The following is a 7108-nucleotide window of genomic DNA, read 5'->3' as shown; positions in this document are numbered from 1 at the left end:
AAAAGAGAAATGATCCAAAGTTTCTCATTAAAAAGAACTGTAAATACAGTCATGGACATAACTGTTGGCACCCTGAAATTTTTCAAGAAAATGAATTATTTCTCACAGAAAAGGATTGCAGTAACACATGTTTTGCTATACACATGTTTATTCCCTTTGTGTGTATTGGCGAAAAAGGAGGGATTCTGAAGAGCGCTACTGGGTGGGAATGTTGAATGAATATCAAAGAATGCCAGCGGTAACACAGGACTGATGTCTAATCAAATGATCGTTAAAATGATACAGGACAATGCGTTTCAGCGCGCACTCGCGCCTTCCTCAGGTCCACAAAATTTACTAGGGAACACAAACAAATGCAGTAATTAGTATATAAAATATGGTGAAAAATACAGGGGAGCATTACATACTTAAAACATAAATATCCATATGTTGCCCGACATGGGCATGTTAAGGGTGTTTAAAAATGTAAAATTATAAAATTTAATAAAATGTACACTGGAGAAAATGGAAATCTATATATGCAGGGTGGTGGAGTGTCGCACCACTATAAATATATATATAATGGCAGTGACACAGTTCAGGTATGTGGCAGTTAATACTGATCCAAAATTTTGAGTCCAACTATTTGCAGGCGAATCCACATGGATTAAAAACATATTGCATAAAGTGAAGAGTGGCTATGACAAAGTTCTGTAGTAAGGCAGTACGCAATAGTCAATAATTATAAATCCAATTGTAGGCTCTGACATGAACACCCATAGAACATCCATCAGAAAACATTAAGACATAATTATAGCAGGCTGGTTGACTGACACCCATAAAACATCCCTCAAAAAAACACTAAAAGACATCCAAAGTGAAAAAGGGGGGTGGCCTGTAAGAGTATTTCCCAGTTGTACTGGGGCCAGAGGTACCGGTGATTTTGAAGGAGACTGGAAGGACCTTACTTACCAGTCTGTGCTTCCTGTGTGCCGGCATGGGTTAGGGCGCTGTTATATGCGCTAGCGCCGCTGCTTCTCACCTGCGATGCTGGCATCACTTCCGGACTTGAGTGCAGGGAATCCTCCTCATGGATCCAGTCCTGAAGAACCTCATTCCCCAACGACCTGGATTAACATTTCGAAGAGGACAGACGGTCAACAATATTCTTGCCCCCAGTTGCCTAAGAAAAGAAAGGCCAAAAAAAAAAATCCATCTCCAACCGAGGATCCTACAAATGTGGCAGCAAGGGTTGTCTATGCTGCCAAACATACAACATGGAAGAAAATCGTTCACATCAAAAAACATCACCATAACCTTCAAAATTAAAACACGAATGGACTGTGGGTCATCACACGTAATCTATCTGATTGACTGTTCCTGTGGCACCCACTAAATCGGAAGTACCCTGAGAAAACTGCTTAACGGCCATAGACACAACTGCCATATTGGTCATTTGAAACAGAGCGTCTCAAGACATGTAACAGAAGATCACAACAGAGATTTTTCTTGCTTGAAGATAACCCCATTGAGCACATGTCAGAAGATCTAGACAATAGACACGTAGCCCTCAACAAAAGGGAAGTGTACTGGATTTACAAGGTGAAATGTCTCGTTCCTGATGGGCTAAATGAATGAATAGAATTATGAACCATGTACACCCATTCCGCTCTGGAGATCATCACCTTCCCCTTTTTTCCACCACATGAGGTCATTTGAGCAGTGACTTTTTCCACGCCTTCATCCCATTTCTCAGCTCCCCTCTCCTTTTTCATATTTTCCTTCCCCTGTACCGTTCCACTCGGCATCATTTTTTTTTTTTTTTTACACATCCATGGAAGTCAATCCTGCTATATCACATTTTCACACATCCAACCGTCCCTTCATATGGTTTATTATTATTACAATCCTTTTCCAAACAGCCTGTTCTAGTCCATCTCATCTTCACTTTCTCTGGATTCATTTTTCATTTTCACATTTATTTTCATTTTAACTTTTATTTTAATTTTAATTTCAATCCAATATCCTTTTTATCTTTATTTGTTTTTAGATTTATTTTTATGTTCATTTTCATGATTTTATTTTTCCTTTTTGTTTTATTCCACATTCCATCCTCCCTTCCATCACCTCTCCCTCTTTTCCATCACAGAGTTTCATTTATCCATCCCGTTTTTCATATGATTTACTATCATATTTTTAACATCTATACAGCTTATTTCATCCCATCCCACCTCCACTCCCTCTCCCCTTTCTCTTTACATGCCATGCCCCCACATAAGATCAAGCCTTTGAGCTAGCCCACTCAGCACACTCTCTATGGGGGAGATTTATCAAAACCCGTGCAAAGGAAAAGTTGCACATAGCAACCAATCATATTGCTTCTTTCATTTTGCAGAGGCCTTGTTTAAAATGAAAGAAGCAAGCTGATTGGTTGCTATGGGCAACTCGGCAACTTTTCCTCTGGACAGGTTTTGATAAATCTCCCCCTATATGCCTATTAATTTACTTTCACTTCAATCAAGTTTTTTTTTCCAACTCTTTATTCTATAAATTAGTAGATACAATTGTATAAAAAGACATACTGCAAGTTCTTATGTAAATTCCCCTCCCCACCCTCCCATCTCCTCCACAGGCATCACAAACCTTGTAGTGGGAAGCGGGGGTGTCTGGCCACAATTTCTTTCCAATCCTCTAATAATGTGCACTAAACAGTGTAAACCATCCATTCTCTACACATACTACAAATAATCCCAAACCCCACCTAAAATTTAAGGAGGCCCGTCCTCCAGCTTCCCAAAACCTATTACAAAATTCCAAAACAAAAAAAAAATAAAAAGATAAAACTTTAAGCATATTATATAAAAACTAACTCTTTCTTTCCTATTCTCTCCCTCCCCTTCCTCTTCCCCTTTCTTCTTCCTTTCTTTACCTGTCTCCCGAATCCTCTCCTCCTTCCTCCTGCTTATTATTTTACCTCGTTCCTGATATATGACTCAAATTTACATATATTAAATATATATAATAAATACTACGGACAAACACTGAAGCGTGTTCCCATACCATCAAAAGGAACATTGCATGTAGTAAATCATACATCTTAACAAATGGCACTGGACGCAGTAAATTATCAACAGTTTTACTGATTCAAATTGCGGCATTTGCATGAACGTTTTTTTCTTGGCTCAAATATCTAAAACCAAGTGTGAACAGTGATCAAAAAGACTGTGGCGTTAATAGAAGAATATAATGTTGGGGCGCTCATCTGTATGAAATAATGTGGAGAGGTGAGCACCAAGAAAGATACCAACATATGGCGGTGGCAATACATTTTTAGTTTTTTTCACGTGGTGTGATTTTTTCAAGTTTTTTCATATTTTAATGGATACAATAAATATTAATATTTTAAAGGTTCCCTATTTTTTCTATTTTTGATATTTTTGATATTTCCATATATTCCTGTACCACTCTATACTGCTAGGAATTTTTGGTGATTTCCAGTTCCTTACAATCATTAGTCTAGCATAGAAAAGCATTCTCATACACATTTTCTTTTTCTCCCCACAGTTTCCCATAATAGCCCCCCAATATAGCTGCCCTGGGTGAGAAGTCCATTAGAACCCCCGTTTCTCTATTAATCAGCTCATAGACTTCTTTCCAGAATTTGAATAATTCCGGGCAACTCCATAGCATATGGAACTGTCCAGCCCCGCCTTGTTTACAGCGGCAGCAATTGCTGTTATTTCTTAATCCTATTTTTTCTAAGAATAAGGGGGTATAATAAAGTCTGTGCACTAAATTAAATTGCACCAATTTATGATTTAAATTGGTTATACCCTGACTAGAGATGAGCGAACTTACAGTAAATTCGATTCGTCACAAACTTCTCGGCTCGGCAGTTGATGTCTTATCCTGCGTAAATTAGTTTAGCCTTCAGGTGCTCCGGTGGGCTGGAAAAGGTGGATACATTCATAGGAAAGAGTCTCCTAGGACTGTATCGCCTTTTCCAGCCCACCGGAGCACCGGAAAGCTGAACTAATTTATGCAGGAAAAGTCATCAACTGCCGAGCTGAGAAGTTCGTGACGAATCAAATTTACTGTAAGTTTGCTCATCTCTAACCCTGACCAATATTTTTTAGCAGTAATTCCCACTCTGTCTTATTAATATAGCCTATCTCCTCCTGCCATTGCTTATATGATCTATGGACCTTGAGTCCCTTATTTGTACTCATTAATAATTTCTATATTTTGGATATATGGTTTTTCTTTATATTATTAGTTAGTATCATTTCGAGTAGAGTGGGGTGAGAAGAGCAAATCTCTCCAACATAAGATCAAGCCTTTGAGCTAGCCCACTCAGCACACTCTCTATGGGGGAGATTTATCAAAACTTGTGCAAAGGAAAAGTTGCCCATAGCAACCAATCAGATCGCTTCTTTCATTTTGCAGAGGCCTTGTTTAAAATAAAAGAAGAGATCTGATTGGTTGCTATGGGCAACTCAGCAACGTTTCCTCTGGATAGGTTTTGATAAATCTCCCCCTAGATGCCTAATAATTTACTTTCACTTCAATCAAGTTAAATACCATCACAACCTGATCATGATAACCTTCAGCGCATTATGACAAGTGCTACCAGTGCCGGCACGAGCCCGCCGCTCCTTGCTGATCACCCTCATGCACAAGCCCGTAAGTGATGCCAGCGCCGTGCCGCATGTGAGAAGTAGCGGCGCTAGCGCATAGAACAGTGCCCTAACTTCAAGGGACCCATTCCGGCACACAGGAAGCACATCAGGACTACAGACCGGTAAGTAAGGTCCTTCCAGTCTCCCTCAAAATCACAGGTACCTCTGGCCACAGTACTACTTTGGATGTCTTTTAATGTTTTTTGAGGGATGTTTTATGGGTGTCTGTCAATCAGCCTGCTATAATTAATGTATTTTAATGTTTTCTGATGGATGTTCTATGGGTGTTCATGTCAGAGCCTACAATTGGATTTATAATTATTGACTATTGTGAACTGCCTTACTACAGAACTTTGTCATAGCCACTCTTCACTTGCAATATATGTTTTTCATCCATGTGGATGCGCCTGCAAATAGTTGGATTAAAAATTTTGGATCAGTATGAACTGCCACATACCTGAACTGTGTCACTGCCATTATAACTATATATAGTGGTGCGACACTCCACCACCTTGCGTATATATATATATATATATATATATATATATATATATTTATTTCCTCCAGTGTATATCTTATTACATTTTATAATTTAAAATTTTTAAACACCCTTTCTGTTTTATGAATGTAATGCCCCCCTGTATTTATCACCATATTTTATATACTATTTACTGCATTTGTTTGTGTTCCCTAGTAAATTTTGTGGACCTGAGGAAGGCACGAGTGCATGCCGAAACGCGTTGTCCTGTATCATTTTAACATTTGAATAAACATCAGTCCTGTGTTACCGCTGGCATTCTTTGATATTCATTCAACATTCCCACCCAGTAGCGCTCTTCAGAATCCCTCCTTTTTTTTTTTTTTTTTTTTTTTTTTTTTTTTTTTGCCTTTTTCGCCATTTACGTACGTACCACTCGGGACTATGGACAAAAAGGGACCAGAGCAGCAAACTGGCAACAACTTTTCCTGCACACCCTCAAAGCCCATGAGATTATGTTTGCCTCACTGTATACCTACAGAAGGTCAGTACAACTATTTACAGTTTGTATCCATTTCCATGGCTACTAAATACTACACAATACAGCGCCCTGCATTTTTCTCCAATCTCCCTTTTCTATTTGTGTGTATTGGAACTAAACCAAAAAAAAGGAGGAAAAAAAGCAAACTAGACATTTTGTCCCACCAAACTCCAAAAATTGGCTGGACAAAATTATTGGCACCCTTAACTTAATATTTGGTTGCACACCCTTTGGAAAAAATAACTGAAATCAGTTGCTTCCTATAACCATCAATAAGCTTCTTACACCTCTCAGCCGGAATGTTGGACCACTCTTCCTTTGCAAACTCCTCCAGGTCTCTCTTATTGGAAGGCGCCTTTTCCCAACAGCAATTTTAAGATATCTCCACAGGTGTTCAATAGGATTTAGATCTGGACTCATTGCTGGCCACTTCAGAACTCTCCAGCACTTTTTTGCAATCTATTTCTGGATGCTTTTTGAAATATGTTTGGGGTCATTGTCCTGCTGGAAGACCCAAGATCTCAGACACAAACTCAGCTTTCTGACACTGGGCTGTACAGTGCGACCCAAAATCCGTTGGTAATCCCCAGATTTCAAGATGCCTTGCACACATTCAAGGCACCCAGTGCCAGAGGCAGAAAACCATCATTGAACCTCCACCATATTTCACTGTAGGTACCGTGTTCTTTTCTTTGTAGGCCTCATTACGTTTTTGGTAAACAGTAGAATGATGTGCTTTACCAAAAAGCTCTATGTTGGTCTCATCTGTCCTCAAGACATTTTCCCAGAAGTATTTTGGCTTACTCAAGTTCTTTTTGGCAAAATGTAGTCTTGCTTTTTTTTATGTCTCTGTGTCAGCAGTGGGGTCCTCCTGGGTCTCCTGCCATAGCGTTTCATTTCATTTAAATGTTGACGGATAGTTCGCGCTGACACGGATGCTCCCTGAGCCTGCAGGACAGCTTGAATATCTTTGGAACTTGTTTGGGGCTGCTTATCCACCATTCGGACTATCCTGTGTTGAAACCTTTCATCAATTTTTCTCTTCTGTCCACGCCCAGGTAGATTAGCTACAGTGCCATGGGTTGCAAACTTCTTGATAATGTTGCGCACTGTGGACAAAGGCAAATCTAGATATCTGGAGATGGACTTGTAACCTTGAGATTGTTGATATTTTTCCACAATTTTGCTCCTCAGACAGTTCTCTTGTTGTCCATGCTTAGTGTGGCACACACAGACACACAATGCAAAAACTAAGTGAACTTCTCTCCTTTTTACCTGCTTTCAGGTGTGATTTTTATATTGCCCACACCTGTTACTGGCCCCAGGTGAGTTTAAAGGAGCATCACATGCTTGAAACACTCTTATTTTTCTACAATTTTGAACGGGTGCCAATAATTTTTTCTAGACCATTTTTGGAGTGTGGTGTGACAT

The 7108-nt window shown here is 39.4% G+C and overlaps 1 protein-coding gene across 1 annotated transcript in view; it reads left to right on the top strand.

Moving 5' to 3' along the window:
• Positions 1–5580: 5580 nt before the first annotated feature.
• Positions 5581–7108, top strand: part of PHKG1 (phosphorylase kinase catalytic subunit gamma 1) — a 76059-nt gene continuing 74531 nt past the window's right edge. The window contains exon 1 of the mRNA XM_056556505.1: positions 5581–5680. The gene's annotated coding sequence lies outside the window, so the exon portion shown is untranslated. The remainder of the gene's footprint in view (positions 5681–7108) is intronic.

Source organism: Hyla sarda, chromosome 2, assembly GCF_029499605.1.
Source record: "Hyla sarda isolate aHylSar1 chromosome 2, aHylSar1.hap1, whole genome shotgun sequence".
Lineage (NCBI taxonomy): Eukaryota > Metazoa > Chordata > Amphibia > Anura > Hylidae > Hyla > Hyla sarda.
This window is presented reverse-complemented; position numbering and strand designations above follow the sequence as displayed.